This window comes from Narcine bancroftii, chromosome 7 (assembly GCF_036971445.1).
Source record: "Narcine bancroftii isolate sNarBan1 chromosome 7, sNarBan1.hap1, whole genome shotgun sequence".
NCBI lineage: Eukaryota > Metazoa > Chordata > Chondrichthyes > Torpediniformes > Narcinidae > Narcine > Narcine bancroftii.
The window spans coordinates 4615621-4628372 of NC_091475.1; the positions used below are offsets into that span (position 1 = coordinate 4615621).

The following is a 12752-nucleotide window of genomic DNA, read 5'->3' on the forward strand; positions in this document are numbered from 1 at the left end:
TGAGTCAAATGGCCTTTGCCCATCTTAACTTGTCTTTGTATTTATAATGTGGCGATACACCCACATGGCATCTCAATCTGACGTGCAAGTCAAATGGTGTAGATGAAAAAAATTCAGATTAGATTTAAATTATTTTTACCAACGTTACTATCATGAACTTGTACGGATGCGAGTGATAAACATTGTGATGTCTATGGACTTGTTGGCAAACCCAAACTAATAGACTTTATTCCTCAGTGAGGCAAACTTACTTAGGTTTGTTCAGATTAAAGTTAATTGATTTGAAACATTACCTCTATTTCTCTCTCAAAAGATGCTGCCAAACATATTTAGTATTTGCAGCATTTTTGGTATTTCTTGATGTCATAACTTAATTCCAATTTGGCTAATGGATTCCAAAGGACTTACTTGCTTTATCCTTTAAGTTGAATCTGTTGCATCTTAAAGTTTGCAGTGGAAAGAACCAAAGCATTTTCAGTCAAAAAACTGCAATATAGAAGCTCCTATGTGGTTTTATTGGTTTATCTAAAAATTTGTATATGCAAATATTGGAAACCTTTTTCTTCTTTATATTGGATCTGTCAACTGTTAACTTGCTGAGAGATGGTTTCCAAACCATACAAAGAAACAAATAAATGTTAGACAAGTGTCAACTCCTCATGCCAAATAAAAATTTCCAATATTTCTGACATTTTATTAAAACCACTTTAGGAATACAGGCAGCCCCCAGGTGACGAATGAGATCCATTCTCAAGTCTGTCTATGTTGAATTTGTAGGTAAGTCGGAACGCATTCTGTGACGGATTATATTATATTTTATATTGTATATAGATATGCTTTTTAAAGAGATTGATTGTGAGAGTGGTGTAGGTCACAAGCAAAAGAATACTTCACAAAACAGATCTCATTTAAAATGCCAGAGCTCTGCTCAAACCAGACAGTCTAGGCTCTGAGAATCTTTGCAAAAACTTTGAAGAATGCCTATAGAGACTTCACAAGTAGGTGTTAATTGGACATGCTGTGGAGTAATGGATTATTGTTTTGAAAGCAACAGATGAACAGACTCAGAAGTTTGGGTCTGGTGCTGCAATCTGTCTGAATGTAGTTTGCTTTTCTAAGAAGCTCATGTGGTTTTGCAAGCAGAGAGAGAGAGGAGACCAAACAGGCTTTCTCTCAGAGAGGGAGAGAGAGAACTGGTTTCTGCAGCATGGCAAGCTGGTAGCTTGTTTAAAACCCCAAGACAGGTTGTGAGTTCTGAATTCAGCCTGTTGAAACAACCCTTATGGTCCATACAAGAGAAAATGGCTAGCTGAAATAAGGGAAACAAAAAGGAACTCTGTAGTGACCTGCAGAAGAAGAGGTTATCATTTGGAAAACCATGATGGGGCGAGTTTCTTCTGTAAGACACTGAAGTGGCTGATCGGGGGGAATCAGTTTGCGTGTTTCCAACAAGCAACATATCTCTTTCTGAAACCAACGAGAACTTTTCTGAGTGGCAACCAATTACTTTTAAACACCAGAGCTTGGTGAAAATTCATAAATGTTAAATTCTGTGCACAGTATAAGAATTGGCTAATTTTGGTGAACTTGGAGGAGTGAGAAGTGAGATTGGACTGTGAATCAAAGAACTTTTCTGAACTTATACAAATAAATATATGTACGCTTAGAATTAGAAGGGGGTTAAGTAAATAGTAATAAGTTAAAATTTGATCCTGTTTTTATGTTTAAAGAAAATTAAAACTACTTTTGTTTAAGTAACAATTTGTCTTGGTGAATTTCTATTGCTGCTGGGTTTTGGGGTCCTCTCGGCCCGTAACAGTACATACAGTTCTTTTTTTAGTGGATTTAATCTTGGGAGCAAGGATAAATAAGAGAAAAATTTAAGGCAAATACAAAGTTATACATTCACCACAGTGTTAACTGCAACATGATCTGACTTAAAATGGCAGGTGGTGTTCTCCTTCCTCGAGCCGATGAACCGCTGAAGCTGTGCATAGTCCATTCGTAAGTATGAGTTGTTCATAAGTCAGACTTTCGTAACCCAGGGACTTACTGTTTTTTAATTGAAGAAAATGTGTACCTATATTTGAGCACATTATGTAATTTATAGCCAAGGTTCAGAGAATAACGTATCCAATCTTTCAAAGACAAAAATTGAGCTACTTCAGACTAACAGAGTAAAAGTGATTTCCTCAATTTTCTGGTTAATTTAGATCTTGGTTGTATTTATTCAGGTGTCATGATAGGAGAGAGTCGCATAACTTTCCTGTCCCAATTAATCTCTTGGTGTTTTTAATGGGTATTCATATCATCATTGCTAACTCATTTTAGACAAATTTCCAATATTTCTGACATATTTTATTAAAACCACTTTAGGAATACAGGCAGCCCCCAGGTGACGAATGAGATCCATTCTCAAGTCTGTCTATGTTGAATTTGTAGGTGAGTCGGAACGCATACTGTGACGGATTATATTATATTTTATATTGTATATAGATATACAATATAGATATATTGGATTCCAGATGAATCCAATATCCCATTTTTCAAACTGCAATATTTCTATGACTAACAAATAAAAGTTTTGAAAGAAATATATATGTAGAAGCATATTCTTCTTAATGCCTCTATGATTTTTCTTGCAAGTGGCCTTCAGCAGAATTCAATTGTAAATAGCAGTAGTTTTAGAATTATCCCAGAGAGTCATCATTACATGTACAAATCTCTTCTTTCATTTAAGGTGTGGGTATGCTTCTAAGACCAACATGTAGTGTCTATCTCTAATTGTCCTACTGAGTGGCAATGTGATGGTATTTTGGAGAGAAGTTAGGAGTCAAACACATTATTGGTCCATTATATCATCATACAGTTTCATCAGGACAAGGGATGGCTAACTAGATATGCTTTTTACGATAATCTGACATTTTATGGTCAACTTGAGTATTACGAGAAGTATCTATCAGAAAATTTAGTAAGTGAGTATAAAAATGACAGCTACACAGTGGCATTTAAACTTGTGTCCCTAAATTACTCAACTAGATCTTCGGTTCTATCAGATAACCATAATGCTACCTTTCCTGTGGATGCTCTAATTGTCTACTTTCTCAAGTATTATTGACAGGATAGAAAATTCCAATGTCAACATTATAGATTCCTTGGTTGCTTTAAAGACTTGAGTTAGTTTTGCAAATCCCAGCAACATACTAGAGGCACTAACTAGAAATAGATCTACAGATTTTCCCATTACCATATTTCCAAAACTCCAAAAATAATATGAGTTTCTTACACATTAGAGGACTAGATGTAGGGATACATTCAGAGGTTAGTAAGATGACTCATTCAGATTACTGTCTGGCATTTTGGACATGTTCTTTCTCATCTTATCTCCGAAAGGCACTGACTCACACTGAGTATTTTTCTGCAGACTTTTCCAGCCCTCTGAACAAAGTTGGACTGTAAGTGGTGGCAGGCCCTGTGATTGATACTTTCCTCTCTTTATCATAAGGAAAATTAAGCCATTTGTACGATATAGTCATCATCGTAGCTTACACTTTGCAAAGTGAACAGTCCAGGAATCAAACTAAACCATATTGTGAGGCAATACACACATGTACTGGAGAAATTCAACAGATCACACAGCATCACTAGGAAGTAAAGGGTAACCAACACTGGTTAAGAATATAATTCCATTCGAGAAAGCCTGTTTAAGTGTAAGATCCAATATAATGTTGACTGCATTTTGAAAAGGACTTCAGTGGAGAAATATTTTGGAATGCCCTATTTCTTTCTAAGATGCTAGGAACCAATAAATCTCGTGAGACAGATAACCAAAACCTCAAAATCTTCTGGAGGTGAAAGAGGTGATTTTTTTCAGGGTCACTCTGAAGAAACAATGGACGCATTTTTCTTGAAGCTGCGCGACCTGCACAGTTTCTCCAGTACATTTGTGTCTCTTAACAGGTAGTCTGTGTCTTTCCTCCTTCCCATTCCCCACACCCCTCCCCCCCAACACCTCAACCTTTTTATTCAAACTTCTTGATTTTGGGCATAGTTAAAGGAAGAGAGTTCCAAAGACTTTATTGGATTCTCAATGCAGAGTTAGAAACTTAATAAACAAGGGAGTGAAAGATTACAGGGATGTGAAGTTCAGCCAAGATCTTATTAAGTGGCAAAGCAAATTTAATAGGTCAAGTGTTCTACTCCTGCTCTTATTTCTATGTTCCTATATTCATAATTGAAGTCACATTTCTACCAAAAAAAGCAGGTTCTTCCTTTAAGGATATTAGTTAATTAGTCTTTAAGGCAGGCCAACGGATTCATGGTCAGGTTTGTTGACACCATTTAATTTTATTTCCGGCTTCAAATTCTCAGTGTTTGCATTTGATTAGATTACCAGCACAGCATGTTTTCACTTTTCGCAGCTTTGAAACTGGGCTTCATTGGACAGGCAAAGGGTGCTTTACACCAAAGATTTTAAATAATATAAGAATAATCATTACAAAGTGCATTTAGAATTATATACAATGTGCATTAGATAAATATTCTGGAATTACTCTTAATTGATCTCATAAGCTCAACTGCATACTTCGTGAAATGCTTCCTTTCAAAATTAAATAATCGTAGTACATCTTATACTGGTGAAAACTGTAGAGACTTTGGCAATTAAACCTGACGGATTTAGAATGTCCTTTTCTTATTTAATGCTTTATCATTTTCTTATTGCATGGATGAGGTTCACATTGAATCTGTTTCAAACATCATTTCAATCCTTGTAAATCTTGTATTTTATACTGCTGTAATGAGTGCTTTAACATTTAACAGCTTCCCAAGTCTCCACTCTTAAGCAAATCAAATTTCTGAATTTGTGTCTGCCGTTAGCTTATGTTTGCATTTGAATCTTGACATGGCACATCATTTTTTGTTTGAATGCCACTGTGAATACTTCCAGAAAAAGAGATGGAGGTATGCAGAGTATACCAAATAAAGAGGCGTCAAAGAAATAGTGAGACTTTGAAGATATTTCTGAATATATATTTTTTTTACAATTGACTTCTTAATGAAACTCTCTTAACCTCACTTGATGACACAATTGATAACAGTATGATTTCATGGAATTATTTTGTACAATATATATCTCTTCAAAATGTCGAGTATATGAGAAACAAGTTGATTCATCTGAACTAGATTCTAACATAGATTTTTTTCCCCCCCCATGAGGGCTATTCCAAGATGGAGATCAATTGTTTTTATTTGGACATTATGAGAATTGAGGAATAGAAGGTTGGTACAATAAAGAATGAAAGAGTTAAAGATTATTCATGAACCTATTGAAGGGCAGAGCAGGTACAAGGAGTCCCTTGAGAGTGGTGGTAAGCAATTGTTTTTTTTTAATCAGGAGAGAGTAAAATTGCCTCTGGTCAATGCCTACTTCTTGATTCTGTTCATGGCCTGCACTTGGATGTTCAGGATGGCATTTTAAACTCTGTAGTAGCCACAAAATTTGGAAATACAATAACAGTGGTAAGTTGCAATAGATATCAGGAAGATATTGGTAGTTTGATGAATGGTCAGACACAAGGTGAATGAAATTTAATTGAGAAATGTGAAACAATGAAAGTTGGTAGAAAGAGCGAAGAGAGAACGTAAAGTAAATAAACTAAATAATGCAGTTTTAGTCCTAGAGTTAGAGTTATAGAGTTATACAGAATGGAAACAAACACTTAGGCCCAACTCATCTACACTAACAAAGATGCCTTTCTAATTCAGTTTGCTTGTATTTTGACCATATCTTTCTAGACACTTCCTATCTATGTAATGTCTTAAACATTGTAATTATATATGCCTCTAACACTTCCTCTGGTAGCATATACTCACTACCCTTTAAATCTTCCCCTCTCACCTTAAACCTATGTTTTATAAAATTTTATTGTCAAGGTCCTAGACAGTGCATTGGGTTAATGTAAGGGCCTCTCAATTTAGATATCAAAGTCTTATACTGAGTGTAATGACATTTATTAGAATGGTAGCAGGGATGTATGGAAGTTTCCTTTCAGGCAGAGAAGAACAAGACATGTAAAAGTCAAGGATAGATTTAATAGCATTGTGAAAAATCAAGGAGGCATTGACTGGAACAACAACGTTAATGTAAGGGTAAAAAAAACCATGAGCAAAAAAATGTACAGTGAATTATAATGAGCTTCAATGCACTACACAGAGGTAAGAAACTTCAAAAGAGGGTTGAATAAATACCTTTAGATGAATTTGTGAAGATAAGGGGAAATAGCAGTGGAGTACAGTTACAGATTGGAGGGTATGATGTTGTGGCCATTATGGAGTTGTGGCTAAAGGATGAGTGTCAATGGGAGCTGAATGTCCAAGGATAAGTGGTGTATCGGAAGAATAGGCAGGTAGGCAGAGGGAGTGGTGTGGCTCTGCTGGTAAACAACAATATCAAATCATTGGAAAGAAGTGACATAAGATCAGAAGAGGGAGAATCAAGGAAAGTTAAGGAATGGTAAAGGTAAAAGGACCCTAATGGCAGATATATACAGGCCTCCAAACAGCAGCTGGGATGTGGACTACAAAATACAACAGGAAATTTTAAAAAAGCATGTCAGAAGGACATGAAAGTAGATTGGGAAAGTCAGGTCAGTACGGGATCCCAGGAGGGAGAGCTTGTAGAAAGCCTACAGGATGGTTTCTTGGAGCAGCCTGTTGATGAGCTCACCAGGGGATTGGCTATTTTGGACTGAGTACTATCAAATGAACCAGAGAGCTTAAGGTAAAAGGGCCCTTACGAGGCAGTGATCATAACATGACTGAGTTCACTGAAAATTTGATAAGGAAAGGCTAAAGTCCATTGTGTCAATATTTCAGTGGAGTGAAGGAAATTACAATCACATGAGAGAGGATCGTTTGGAAAAACACATTATTAGGGAATCAGCAATGCTGGAGTTTCTGCAAAAAAATGAAGAAAGTGTAGGAAAGGTACATACCAAAACGAAAGTTGTGAATGGAAAAATGAGACAATTGTGGCTGAGAAGGAAAGTTAAAGCCAGAGTAAAAGTAAAAGAGGGGACAGAGAAGGAAGGAAAAAATTAGTGGGAAGATAGAGGACTTGGAAACTTAAAAAATTTAGAGAAGGCAACTAAGAAGGTGATTAGGAATGAAAAATTATGAAAGGAGGTTAGCAAATAATATCAAAGAAGATTCTAAAAGCTTTTTTAACTCTATAAAAAGTAAAAGAGAGACAAGAGTAGACATAGGACTGTTAGAAAGTGACGCTGGAGAGATTGTAATGGGAGACAAGGAGATGGCAGAGGAACTGAATTAATATTTTGAATCAATCTTTACGGTAGAAGTCATTAGTAGCTTACTGGACTCTCAAGGGCCTTTGGGAAGTGAAGTGAGTGCTGTTAAGATCACAAAAGAGAAGGTACTTGGGAAGCTAAATGGTTTAAGGGAAGCTAAATGGTCTAAGGGTAGATGTCTTCAGGACCAGATGGAATGCACCCTCAAGTTCTGAAGGAGGTTGCTACAGAGATTGTGGGGGCATTGGTAATGATCTTCCAGGAATCAATGGATTCTGGCGTGGTTCCAGAGGACTGGAGCATCGCAAATGTCTCTCCACTGTTTAAGAAGGGAAGGAGGCAGTAGAAAGGAAACTATAGATCTATTAATCTGACATCAGTGGTTGGTAAGATGTTGGAATTAATTGTCAAAGATGAGATTACGGAGTGCCTGGAGGATCATCAAGTTAGGTCCAAATCAGCATGGTTCCCTTAAAGGAAAACCATGCCTGACAAACCTACAATTTTGTGTGGAGATAACAAACAAGGATAGACAGGTGAGAAGCAGTGGATGTTGTGTACTTGGACTTTCAAAAGGCTAATATGGTGCAACATATGATGCTGCTTAACAAGATGAGCGCTCATGGAATGACAGGAAGGACACTAGCATGGGTAGACCATTGGTTAATGGGCAGGAAACAGACTGGGAATAAGGGGGATCCTTTTCAGATTGGTTGCCTTTTACTAGTGGTGTTCTGCAGAGGTCAGTGTTGGGATCACTTCCTTTTATGTGTCCATAAATGATTTGGATAATGGAATAGATCGCTTTGTGGCTAAATTTGTGGTTGACACCAAAATAGGTAGTAGAGCTGGTTGTACAGAATGGCTGCAGAGACACTTGGATAGATTAGGAGAACGGGCAAAGAGATGGTAGATGAAATACAATGTTAGGAAGTGTATGGTGATGCACTTTGGTACAAGAAATAGATGGGCAGACTATTATTTAGATGGGGATAAAATTCAAAATTTGGAGTTGCAAAGGGACTTGGGAGTCGTCATGCAGGATACCCTAAGGGTTAACCTCCAGGTTAACTTGGCAGTGAAGGAAGCGAATGCAATGTTGGCATTCATTTCTAGAGGAATAGCATTCAAGAGCAGAGATGTAATGATGAGACTCTATAGGACGCTGTTGAGACCTCACTTGGAACACTGTGAACAGATTTGGGCACCTTATTTGAGAAAGGATGTACTAGCAGTAGAGAGGGTTCAGAGAAGATTACAGGAATGATACTAGAAATGAAAGGGTTAGCATATGAGGTACATTTGTCAGCTCTTGGACTGTACTCGCTGGAGTATAGAAAGATGAGGGGGGACCACATAGAAACATTTGAATGCTGAAAGGCCTGGATAGTGTAGATGTGACAAAGTTGTTTCCCATGGTAGAGGAGTCTAGGTCAAGAGGCCACAATTTCAGGATGAAAGGGTGCCAATTCAAAACAGAAATGAAGATAAATTTCTTTGGCCAGTGGTCCTGAGTCTGTGGAACTTGTTGCCACAGGCATCTGTAGAAACGAGGTCATTGCATGGATTTAAGACAGAAATTAACAGGTATTTGATCAGTCATGGGATCAAGGATTATGGGGAGAAGGCTGGGGAATGGGGCTGAGTGATAAAGATCGGCTTATAAATAAATGGAAGAGCAGACCCAATGGACCGATTGGTCTACTTCTGCTCTTATATCTTGTGAACTTGTAAAGAGTTGACTCAGGCTCAATGGGTTTGCAATATCATATTATAATTCTAAAGTTGGTGGTCATTGAGTCTTTGCAAACAAAATGCTTGAAGTAGAATATATATTATTCACATATTGGAAAAGTGTAATATAATGATACAAGTACCATAGATAGTTTACTCCATATTTGAATCTGAATTTGAATGGTAATTTACAAAATTCTGCCTTTCACTAGTACACTAGCCTCTTTCTCCATTGGTTGGATGATCGCGGAGAAACAAGAAGAATCATTACTTCCTCGGCATATGGTGGATTGAGGCAGCCCTTTTTCTGGCAGCAGGGAGTAGAATGGCAGATGAAAAATATTACAGAGGAAAGTATATTTCACAGAAAATGAATTTGGGGCTATTGAGCAAGATGTTCTATAATTAAAACTGTCTGTTTCAAAGCATATGAACTAACTCCCACAGAAAGCACATCTGTTGCAGAGAAATCTGTGATATAATCAATAACATATCTCCTTGTTTATTATCAAAAGAACAAAAAAGGATGTGAGACAGAGGTTCAAACAAAATTATTACCACAAACCACCAAAAGCAGAGACTGTATGGTAGGGGGAGGTATACCACAAATGCAAAATCGTTGACATGCCAAGGAAGTAGTGGTCCTGTTTTATTTCCTGGAGGTCATCCTCATAAAGGAGGGGGAGTATAGTCTCGTCACTGAAAAGAATTAAACTGGAAAAATTCACATATGGGTTCTAACTCAGGCTGAGTAACAAATCTGATGAGAAATAGAGCAGTTTTATTAGCTGTGGTGTAGGCATAACACAAATTAGAATTCGATGATCATTCCAGGCCCATCAATTTAGTGATGGTAATGAAACATATTTAAGATCAAACCTATTTTAAGGCCTAATCTATTAAGATTTTGTTAAAATAATCTGGAAAACCAAAAATAAAATTAAACTTAATACCATATTTCCATAAAGTATGCAGTCTCTTAGAATTTCCTTTCCTAACTATTGTTTATGCATTAACAAAAATTGTTGGTAGTCATGGTGGGGAGCTGGCTGATGGAGGACCTCAGTTTTCTTCAGGCTGACTTCCAGGCCAAACATTTTGGCAGTTTCCGCAAAGCAGGACGTCAAGCGCTGAAGAGCTGGCTCTGAATGGGCAACTAAAGCGGCATCATCTGCAAAGAGTAGTTCACGGACAAGTTTCTCTTGTGTCTTGGTGTGAGCTTGCAGGCGCCTCAGATTGAAGAGACTGCCATCCGTGCGGTACCGGATGTAAACAGCGTCTTCATTGTTGGGGTCTTTCATGGCTTGGTTCAGCATCATGCTGAAGAAGATTGAAAAGAGGGTTGGTGCGAGAACACAGCCTTGCTTCACGCCATTGTTAATGGAGAAGGGTTCAGAGAGCTCATTGCTGTATCTGACCCGACCTTGTTGGTTTTCGTGCAGTTGGATAATCATGTTGAGGAACTTTGTACATCTCCCACATCTCCATCGGGCACACAAAACTCAAAACGGTCAACCAGTTTACCTATCTCGGCTGCACCATTTCATCAGATGCAAGGATCGACAATGAGATAGACAACAGACTCGCCAAGGCAAATAGCTCCTTTGGAAGACTACACAAAAGAGTCTGGAAAAACAACCAACTGAAAAACCTCACAAAGATAAGCGTATACAGAGCCGTTGTCATACCCACACTCCTGTTCGGCTCCGAATCATGGGTCCTCTACCGGCACCACCTACGGCTCCTAGAACGCTTCCACCAGCGTTGTCTCCGCTCCATCCTCAACATCCATTGGAGCGCTCACACCCCTAACGTCGAGGTACTCGAGATGGCAGAGGTCGACAGCATCGAGTCCACGCTGCTGAAGATCCAGCTGCGCTGGATGGGTCACGTCTCCAGAATGGAGGACCATCGCCTTCCCAAGATCGTATTATATGGCGAGCTCTCCACTGGCCACCGTGACAGAGGTGCACCAAAGAAAAGGTACAAGGACTGCCTAAAGAAATCTCTTGGTGCCTGCCACATTGACCACCGCCAGTGGGCTGATAACGCCTCAAACCGTGCATCTTGGCGCCTCACAGTTTGGCGGGCAGCAGCCTCCTTTGAAGAAGACCGCAGAGCCCACCTCACTGACAAAAGGCAAAGGAGGAAAAACCCAACACCCAACCCCAACCAACCAATTTTCCCTTGCAACCGCTGCAATCGTGTCTGCCTGTCCCGCATCGGACTGGTCAGCCACAAACGAGCCTGCAGCTGACGTGGACTTTTTACCCCCTCCATAAATCTTCGTCCGCGAAGCCAAGCCAAAGAACAAAAATTGTAAAGGAAAATGGGAAAGACAGAGTTTCTAAAGTCCCAATCTTGGGAAAATACTTTCCAAGAACATGTTGTGCAATCATAACTTTTCCTGAGGAAGCCTGTTATTGCTGAAGTCCAGTTCCACAAGCACAATTAATACTTCATGTTGTTTACACATAACAAAAGACAAATTCATGCGTGCCAAGCAAGTTTATGGCACTGAAATAAGGTACCAAATTCTACCAAAAGCTGAACTCAGTCCCATAAAGGCCAGGTCCTGAAAGAGCACGTTAAACAATTGCAGCACTGAGGACCGAAGGCAGTTTTGGACAACACCCCTACCCTAGCATCAATATTTTATTGTCTATGGTATGTGTTTAACACAAAAGTCCTTCTGCTTATTTTTGCTGTCCTGGACTGTTGAGCAGAGGTCACTTGGACTGCTGATTGCAAAATGATGGGATGAATAGAAAGAATGGCAGTGGATTGAGAGGGGATTGGTGCGTAAGAGGACCAGGCCAAGATGAGGCAGTTTAGTTGGTTTAGAAGTGAACATTGGGAAAACCACAAAAGAAAGATTGACATCTTAGTCTATCCAGCAGAAACCCAAGTTAACATCAGACCCTTTTTAGCCAACATCAAAGCAGGCTTCAAACCAGTCCATTTTCAGGCCGCACCTGCACAAGTGACATAAAGACATGGACTGCCACTGCCTATTCTTCATGGTTTCTGTGTAGATGTGTAACATCTGTGTTATAGACCATGAGAAATTTCTGGAATCATAGAAAATACTCAGTCAGATTTTGTCAAAGGGTAAAATTAAGGTTTGGTAAACGTTAGTTGCATGCGCACAGAAACATGATGCGACATGATAAAGGCTTGAGACAAAGGAGTTCAATCTGGATTTATCCAGGAATCTTGATTAATATGCATGATTTGTGGCTTTGTTATTCAGACAGTTAGCAAATTTAAAACTATCAATTAAACCATTCCTTCAGGAATCAAATAGCCCTTTACTCAATCAATGGAAAGTCCTTGTAAAATGCACAAGTATGCAGTGATAAAACTTTGCATGGTGGAGAACTGTAAATTAGTCATTTTAAAATTGAAGTTAACAGTAATAGTGATTAACTTCTCTTTTATTTCTATGAGTGATGCATTTCATAAATAACTTGGGAATCAAAGACAATTAGTTACTCACTGAAGTACAGTAAGTCACATGGAAAGCAGCTTCCTCTGAGTCCTGGCTGCAGCAGTCCCTGCCTTGATGACGTCAGTCTCTTAGAATTTCCTGTTCCAGTAAAAACAAGGAAAATCCACTCATTCACAAAAAAAATGAACCCTGAAACTAGATGGAGTGTGTAAAGACGGCTTTGGCATTTTCTTCTGGCAGCACTTTTATTCTGCATT

At 38.6% G+C, this 12752-nt stretch overlaps 1 protein-coding gene across 7 annotated transcripts in view; it reads right to left on the minus strand.

The window, feature by feature from the left end:
* Positions 1-12752, minus strand: part of LOC138738423 (HMG box transcription factor BBX) — a 285557-nt gene that overhangs the window by 257513 nt on the left and 15292 nt on the right. For 6 of the 7 annotated variants that reach the window (XM_069888607.1, XM_069888615.1, XM_069888604.1 and 3 more), the window contains one exon: positions 12544-12633. The exons of the other annotated variant lie outside the window; for it this stretch is intronic. The gene's annotated coding sequence lies outside the window, so the exon portion shown is untranslated. The remainder of the gene's footprint in view (positions 1-12543; positions 12634-12752) is intronic. 7 annotated transcript variants of the gene reach the window in all.